Source organism: Rhinopithecus bieti, unplaced genomic scaffold (assembly GCF_001698545.2).
Source record: "Rhinopithecus bieti isolate Rb0 unplaced genomic scaffold, ASM169854v2 scaffold_15006, whole genome shotgun sequence".
NCBI lineage: Eukaryota > Metazoa > Chordata > Mammalia > Primates > Cercopithecidae > Rhinopithecus > Rhinopithecus bieti.
The window spans coordinates 1,179,339-1,188,601 of NW_016808074.1; the positions used below are offsets into that span (position 1 = coordinate 1,179,339).

Genomic DNA, 9,263 nt, shown 5'->3' on the forward strand with positions numbered 1-9,263 from the left:
TTTCTCTCTCTCTCTCTCTCTTACTCGTTCTTTTCTACCTTTTAAAATAAATAACTTTTAAATAACCTCTAAACTACATAAAATTATTGTTATCTCAATAAAAATACAACTTACAGAGTTATATATTATTGCAATTCTTACTTTTAGTAAACTTAAATTTTAGTGAAAACTCAGGAAGCAATAAATCTTGAACTGTTTATCAGATGTTAGCATTTTATAGCTGAAACCATTCTATAATTTTTAGAAACATTTTTTTTCATATTATAACCCATTTTTAATTGGAAAACACCCCCAACATCTAATGGGTATTTATTATTCAATTCAAAATAATTATAAGATTTTACATGACATGGAAAGTTTGTCTACAAGCACTTTTCCCATTTATATGTACTTAGTTCTTTTTTTTTTTTTTTGAGACGGAGTCTCCTCTGCCGCCCAGGCTGGAGTGCAGTGGCCGGATCTCAGCTCACTGCAAGCTCCGCCTCCTGGGTTTACGCCATTCTCCTGCCTCAGCCTCCCGAGTAGCTGGGACTACAGGCGCCTGCCACCTCACCCAGCTAGTTTTTTGTATTTTTTTTTTTTTAGTAGAAATGGGGTTTCACCATGTTAGCCAGGATGGTCTCGATCTCCTGACCTCGTGATCTGCCTGTCTCGGCCTCCCAAAGTGCTGGGATTACAGGCTTGAGCCACCGTGCCCGGCCTCATTTTTTTTTAAGGATTCTTTCTTTTCTATTGTGAGGTCAAATTTACATACATCAAAACATACAAATCTTAAGGATATTATTCAATGAGTTTTGGAAAATATGTACACCTGTGTAACTCAAATCTCTATTAATATACAAAACAATATTGTCAATCCCAAAATTCCCTCATGCTGCTCATCAATCAGTCTCCAACTCTATCTCATCAGAGGCAACCACCAATTTATTTTCACCACACATTAGTTTTGCTTGTTGTAGAATTAGCATGAATGGAATGACACAGCATGCATTCTTTGTGTAACTCTTCTTTCACTCAGAATGTTTTTCTATATTCATCCATTTTATTGCATGTATAGGCAGTTTGTTCCTTTTTTGCTGAGTAGTATTCCATCACATGAACCTACCATACTTTGGTTATTTTTTCTCCTATTGATTGACACCTGGGCTGTTCCCAGATTTTTGGCTATTATGAATATAGCTGCTAAGAACATTCATGTACAAGTTTTTTTTTTGTTTTTTGTTTTTTGGGTTTTTTTTTTTTTTTTTTTTTTTTTTTTTTTTTTTTTTTTTTTTTTTTTTTTTGCATATGTGGCCATATGTTTTTATTTCACTTGGGTAAATACTTAAAAATGAAATCACTGGATCATGTAGCAGGTATATGTTTAGGGTTTTTTTTTATTTCCAACTTTTAAGGTCAGGGGTACATGTCAGGATGTGTAGGTTTGTTACATAGATGTGTGCCATAGTGGTTTGCTGCACAGATCATTCCATCCTGTAGGTATTAAGCCCAGCAGGCATTATCTATTCTTCCCAATGCTCTCCCTCTCACTCCACACCCTGCAACAGGCCCCAGTGTGTATCGTTCCCCACCATGTGTCTGTGTGTTCTCATCATTCAGCTCCCACTTATAAGTGAGAACATGTGGTATTTGCTTTTCTGTTCCTGCATTAATTTGCTGAGGATAATGGCTTCTGGTTCCATCCAGGTCCCTGCAAAAGACATGATCTTGATCCTTTTTATGGCTGCATGTTATTCCTTGGTGTATATGTACCACATTTCCTTTATCAAGTCTGTCGTTGATGGGCATTTAGGTTGATTCCATGGTTTTGCTATTTTGCAATGAACATGCACATGTATCTTTATAACAGAATGATTTATATTCCTCTGGGTATATACCCAGTAATAAGAGTGCTGGGTCAGATGGTATTTCTTCCCCTAGGTCTTTAAGGAATCACCACACTGTCTTCCAAAATGATAGAACTAATTTACACTCCAACCAACAGTATAAAAGTGTTCATTTTTCTTCACAACCTTGCTATCATCTGTTGTTTTATGACCCTTAAGTAATAGCCATTCTGACTGGTGTGAGATGCTATCTCATTGTGGTTTTCATGTGCATTTCTCTAATGATCAGTGGTGTTGAGCTTTTGTTTTAAAAAATGTTTGTTGCCTACATAAATGTCTTCTTTTGAGAAGTGTCTGTCCATGTCCTTTACCCACTTTTTAATGGCGTTGTTTTTTTCCTGTAAATTTAAGTTCCTTGTAGACACTGGATATTATACTTTTGTCGGATGGATATATTGCAAAAATTTTTCTCCCATGCTGTAGGTTGTCTGTTCACTCTGATGATAGTTTCTTTTGCTGTACAGAAGCTTTTTAGTTTAATTAGATTCCATTTGTCAATTTTTGCTTTTGTTGCTACTGCTTTTGGCATCTTTGTCATGAAATCTTTGCTTGTACCCATGTCCTGAATGGTATTGCCTAGATTTTCTTCTAGGGTTTTATAGTTTGGGTTTTACATTTAAGTCTTTAATCCATCTTGAGTTGATTTTTGTATATGGTATAAGGAGGGGCTCCAGTTTCAACTTTCTGCATATGGCTAGCCAGTTCTCCCCACACCATTTATTAAATAGGGACTCCCTTCCCCATTGCTTGTTTTTGTCACATGCGCACACACACACACAAACATCCAAAAGCTTTTACCTCAGAATTTTAGCCATGAGATAGCAATACAAACTCACCATTGTATAAAGATAGCTGCATCCAAATTATTTCTAATAAAATTGGAACCTGTTCACATGGTTAAACTTTGTTTGCCCTGATAAGTAATTCAATGAAAGCTGTGGACCAAAAGCAAAGCAGGCTTCATGGTAGTTTTGATTGTAAAAACTTCTTTTTCATTTTTTTCTTCAGTTTCAGACAAGTTTCCAGTATTGCCATTTCAGTTAGACCATAAATAATAAGTGTTATTTCAGCATCAGCAACTTAATAACAGCAGATTCAAAGCTGGCAGAGAAGAAAATAAGGAAGATACAGAGCTTTAGAAGACTCTTAACTCTGTAGTAGCAGATTGACCATTTAAGCTCTAAATTTTCCTTACTGTGCACAAAACCAATATTGACCATTGCACTCAGGCATCCGTGGTGTCTTATTGAGGCCAGTGGGCATCACTGGCACCCTGTCTCAGGTAGTCTCCCATAGGTACCTTAACCTCATAATGGAGATTTCTTCCAATCCCCCAAAAGTGATCCCTTAACCTCACAGCCTCTGAATCGTCCTCCTTTTGGTAGAGCAGCCAAGGCCACCTTGTCTTTAGGGCCTCAGGGAGGAGGAAGAGGAGGAGGAGGAGGAGGGGAAGGAAGAGGAGGAGAAGAAAGAGGTACTTTTAAGAAGGGGAGAATCCAGGTTCCTCCAGTGCATGGAAACTGGCATGTAGGAGGTTTTCACAGGCATAAGAGAACAAACTCTAAGAGGAATAAACAGAAAGAAATAGAAAAGAACACACACACATAAAAGACTTGCTGGCAGGTCATTTCCTGGTTCTTTAGTCTACACTGTCAACCCTTCAGTTCCTCTCTCACCTTTCTAAGGACAGTTTTCTTTAAATCAATGTAATAATAAATTTTGTCATGCTTTTGGCTCACCCTCACATAGTCACAACTTATTTATTTATTTATTTATTTATTTATTTATTTATTTATTATTTGAGACATAGTCTCACTCTGTTGCCCAGGCTGGAGTGCAGTGGCACAATCTCAGCTCACTGCAACTTCCACCTCCTGGGTTCAAGCCATTCTCATGCCTCAACCTCCTGAGTAGCTAGGTCTACAAGCATGCGCCACCACACCCAGCTATTTTTTAAAAAAAATATTTTTAGTAGAGAGGGAGTTTCACCATGTTGATTAGGCTGGTCTCAAACTCTTGACCTCAGGTCATCTGCCTGCCTCGGCCTCCCAAACTGCTGGGATTACAGGTGTGAGCCACCATGCCTGGCCGAGCCACTGTTCCCGGCCTCTTTAAATCAAAAGAGTAATAAATTTTGTCATGCTTTCAGCTCACCCTCACGTAGTCACAGCTTAGTTTAATCTTTATGTAGACAAGACTCCTAAAATCTTAAAACAAAGATGGTGTGTTCGTCTGCTTGCTTTCTGATGACGCCCTACTCTGTAATGGAATAGCTTCTAATAAACTTGCCTTTTTCACCGTGCTCTGTGACTTACCTTGAATTCCTTCCTGTGCGAGATCCAAGAACCCTCTTTTGGGATTTGGATCAAGACCCTTTTCTTTCATTTGCCTGCTGTTTGTCCCACTCATCCTGGGCATATGGTCAGCCTCCCTGCCCCTCACTGCCTGGGGGAACCTTTAGTGGACTCACTGAGCAAGCTCGCCTCACTTGCCAATGGGTGAGCAGCCAGACGGGAAGCTTTGCTTGGTCATTCCTGGGCCTAGAGGACCGACCCACTGTCCAGTGGGGATCAGCCTCCAGTTTTGAGGTTTGGGCATGAGTGGGGCCAACCTGCAGCAGGGGCATCCAGCTTCGGGGGCTCCACTGTTCTGTCACTCCAGCCTGGGTGACAGAGTGAGACATCATCTCTAACAAAGTTAAAAAAAAAAAGGAAAAGAAAAATTTGGAAGAAAATTCCACCAAGTTCCAAAATCCACAATTTAAATTTGCCATGTGTGCTGTGTACTGTCAAATCCACAAGAATGATGTGTAGGTACTGTACTAGGTAATGTAAGTAATCTAGAGATGAATTAAAGTATGCCTAAGTATGTGCATAGATTATATGCAAATACTATGCCATTTTACATGAGCCTTCAGTGTGCACAAAATTTGATATCCTGGGGGTCCTAAAACAAATCCCCCAGGAATACTGAGGGAAGCGTTACACACATACACATATACATTCCTTCTACAAGTATAAAGAAACATTGGTGTGACACTTTGGATCAGTTACAGTGGTTACCTATGTTTTTGGGGTAAAATTTTGGTGAATGGTGCACACGTGGTGTGAGGAACGGTTTTCACTGACTACCGCGTATTTTCAAATGTTTTAAATTATCTAGTTTATTATTTTTTATTTAAACCACTTATCCTCAAGTTCTAAGTAACATATTAACTCTCCAAAACTTACGTAAGGCATTAGTTTTTTTGTTTTTTTTGTTTTTGTTTTTTTGAGACGGAGTCTTGCTCTGTCGCCCAGGCTGGAGTGCAGTGACGCGATCTTGGCGCACTGCAACCTCTGCCTCCCGGGTTCAAGCAATTCTGCTGCCTCAGCCTCTCGAGTAGCTGGGGTTACAGGCGCCCACTGTTTGGACGAAGAGAGGCAAGATGGCGCAGTTTCGGGTTCTTCACCGTCAACTTTCCCGGCCCGGGAAAGACATGGGTCGACTGCGCAGGTGCAACCCGACCTCCGATGGAGAGGAACCGGAACCGCCTAGCCACGCCTACCGCCCCGCCCCCGACCCGCCTGTGTCCCGCCCACTACCCTCCCACTCCCGGGCCCAGGACATAAAAGCCGCTCCCAGCGGGCGCGCGGTGCGACCTTCCTCGGCCCTTCCTCCTACGCTGGACCCAGGAACCTCGTCTGAGAACGCCGGTGCGAACTTCTTTGGCCCCTGCTCCTGTGCGGACCTAGGAACCTCGCCCGAGAACGCTGGAGCGACTTCGTCGGCCTCCACCGCCGGAGACCGGTGAACCTCGCTCCCTCCTTCACATTGGCTTGTAAATAAAGTTTTTTTGCCTTGCCTACTTGCCTTTTCTCTGGCATTTGCTCTGGGGGTCGCATTAAAGCAAATCACCCACCACCAACAGAAGGCGTTAGTTTTAAGGAGGAAGGTCACAGGAGCGCCCTCCTTTGTCGCCGCCCTTCTCCTCGCAGTCCCAACCCTATCCTCGTGTCTCACAGGGCACTTGGCTGCGAGCGACTGTGGTTCCGCAGCCCCTGCAAGCCAGCCACGGCGCATGCACTGCTGGTTTTGGTCAAGGAGTGGAGACGTTCAGTCAGGCCAGGGCGTGAGGCATGCGAGGTGAGTTCGCTGGGCCCCGGGGCAGGAGAAAGGCCGGCACGCGGGCAGCCCAGCCAGCGGCCTGGGCGGGGCTGGGGCCCCAGTGGACGTGAGGGCGCGAGAGGCATCCAGTGCAGGGCAGCCCGCGGCTTCGTGAGGGAGACTCCGCGCTGAGTCCTACTGGGGCCTTGTGGAAAAGCCACTCCAGAGGCGAGGGCTGCGTCTGACTGCCCTAAAATCACTGCCCCTGCAGGGAGGAACCCAGGACCGCCCTGCGCTGGTGGGCCCGGAACTCACCCCAAGGCTGGAGGCTGAGGCCTGAGAATCACTTGAGCCCAGGAGGCAGGGATTGCAGTGAGCCAAGATTGTGCCACTGCACTCCAGCCTGGGCGACTGAAGGAGAGTCTGCCTCAAAAAAAAAAAAAAAAAGAAAGAAAGAAAGAAAAGAAAAAAAGAAACACCCCAATGGAAAGAAGCACAAAGGATGTGAACAATTTATAGTTGGCTAGTAAATCCGAAACAAAGAGAAAGCCGTATTATTAATCAAAAGAAATGTAAAATTAAGGAATAAAATGATATATTTTTAAATCTGGCTAATTGACAACAGATTTCGAGGGATGATAATATTCTTGATTGGCAGAACCAGTTACATAATTTACAGGGCCTAGTGCAAAATGAAAATGTGGGGCCCCTTGTCCAAAAAATTGTGAAAAATTTCAAGAGTGACAGTAAAGCCTTAAACTAGGGCTGTGGGCTTTATAAGAGTGGGGCCCTTGTGACTGCCCTAATTACAAGCCCATGAAGATGGCACTATTGGCTTGTAAGGTGGACTGAGACGTAATCTTACACATTGAGTTTGGAAGAAGTTGGTAGAAGCCGTTGAAAGGAAAATTTGGCAGATTGTGTCAAGAACTTTTAAAAACAGTTTATCCCTTTTGTCTGTGTAATTTGAGAACAAATACTTAGTTTCAGTGATGTTCATTATATTATGATTTATAATAATGGAAAACAAAATAAATGCTTTCAAATGGAAAAACTGTTAAATTATAGAAATAAAAGGTGTAAGTTTTAGTGGGGAGAAGGAAAGAAAAAAATGTTTCCCCCCAGTGGCATCTTTGTTCATAGTTTCTTAGAGTGAGTGTAGCCTTTATGGAAGGTATGTTTTATTTCTCTGATTACAGAAGAAATGAAGTTTTGTTGTAGAACATCTTGAAGCCAGAAAATAGTTTTGACAGAGAAAGTACAAAATCACCTGTAAAAATTACTTATAATATTACTGTTCGTACTTAACCCACTGGCGTAGTATTTTGGTTTACCGCCTTTTCTGTGCTTTATATGGTTAAGCATATATTGTTATGTACAGGTTTCCTTTTTCCACTGATACTATGACCTAGATAGATGTTTTCCTACTACTGTAATACAGCTAAAAAATGTTTAGCGAGGCCGGGCGCGGTGGCTCAAGCCTGTAATCCCAGCACTTTGGGAGGCCGAGACGGGCGGATCACGAGGTCAGGAGTTCGAGACCATCCTGGCTAACACGGTGAAACCCTGTCTCTACTAAAAAATACAAAAAAAGCTAGCCGGGCGAGGTGGCTGGCGCCTGTAGTCCCAGCTACTTGGGAGGCTGAGGCAGGAGAATGGCGTAAACCCGGGAGGCGGAGCTTGCAGTGAACTGAGATGCGGCCACTGCACTCCAGCCTGGGCGACAGAGCGAGACTCCGTCTCAAAAAAAAAAAAAAAAAATGTTTAGCGAGATATACATACGGAAAAGGGTACAAACCACAAATGTGTAGCTCGGTTTTCAGAAAGTGAATACACTGTGTCCACGTCATTCCTAGCTTTCCAGAAGCCCTCATGGCTGGTTCCAGTCATTACCACTCCTCCCCCTAACAGCAGCCACTATTCTGAATTCTAACACTTTAGGTTTATTTTGCCTGTTTTTGACCTTCGTATAAATGGAATCATATAATATAGACCTTTTTTTTGAGTCTGGTTTCTTTCATTCAACAGCAACTTACATTCGTATTTTTTGTTTAGTGTTCCAGTATACAAATATATCAGCCTACTGTGGCTCTATCTCCTTGCCAACACTTGGTGTTGTCTGACTTTTTCATTTTGGATGTTTTGGAGGGTGTGTAGTGTTACCCTATTGGGGTTTTAATTCCTGTATCTCTGATAACTAATGAAGTTTAGCCTTGTTTTATGTTGATTGGCTATTTATAGCTGTCATCTTTTGTGTAATACTTGCTCAGATCACCTCCACTCCACTGTCCAATCATAACACTGCAGGCTAGTTGTAAGTCTCTACGTAATTTCTGCAGTTCCTGAGGTTTCTGTATCTTTTCAGCTGATACAACTCTGCCCACCATCTTCCACAGCATTGTGTACCAGAGCAGCCTGCCTTTAAGAGTAGCTCTGTCTTGCAAAGGGCCAAGGTGTAGAGATGCCAGATGTGACAGGAGTTTCGGATATCTTGAGGAATCCCTACATCTTTTGTATGCGTGGTCAAGAGAAGAAACTAGAAACAGAGACACTGAAAGTTTCTCCTCAAAAGTTTGGGGATTTTCAGTACCTGTCAGTGAATAGGCCTTATCAAGCTGTGAGCCAAATCCAGGAGTTCTGTTTGCAATGGATGCAGCTGGAGCTCCTCACTAAGGAGCAGATGATAGAGCAACTAGTGCTGGCACAGTTTCTGAGCACCCTGCCAGAGGAGATTTAGACATGGGTTAGGTCAAAACAACCCAAGAACAGCAAAGAGGCAGGAACCATGGTGGCAAACTTTATTCAGGCATGTGAGAAGGAAGGTGAGAAGGAGGAAGCAACTGGCTGCTTCTATTTATTGAATATCTGCTTTATGCCTGGCATATAATAGGAGCTGAATAGAAATTTGTTGAGTGAATGAATGAAAGAATGCATTTTATACATTCAGTCTGATCTGCCTAATCTCATGTGAGATGAAAGAAATTTGGGATTTGGGTTATTTTTAAATTTTTATTTTAAGTTCAGGGGTGCATTTGCAGGTTTATTACATGGGTATATTGGACGATGCTGAAATTTGGGCTTTTAATGATTCTGTCACCCAAGTAGTGAACATAGTACTGGATAGGCGGTTTTTCAACCTTTGCCCTCCTTCCTTCTTACCCCCTTTTGGAATTCTCTGTGTTTATTGTTCCCATCTTAGTGTCCATGTATACCCAATGTTTAGCTCCCACTTAAAAGTGGAAACATGTAGTATTTGGTTTTCTCTTTTTTTTTTTTTTTTTTTTTTTTTTT

The 9,263-nt window shown here is 42.2% G+C and overlaps 1 long non-coding RNA gene across 1 annotated transcript in view; it reads right to left on the reverse strand.

The window, feature by feature from the left end:
• Positions 1-1,353: 1,353 nt before the first annotated feature.
• The window catches only part of LOC108537759 (uncharacterized), a 10,894-nt gene continuing 2,984 nt past the window's right edge, over positions 1,354-9,263 (reverse strand). Inside the window, exon 3 of the long non-coding RNA XR_001887919.1 lies at positions 1,354-2,987. This is a non-coding gene — a long non-coding RNA (uncharacterized LOC108537759). The remainder of the gene's footprint in view (positions 2,988-9,263) is intronic.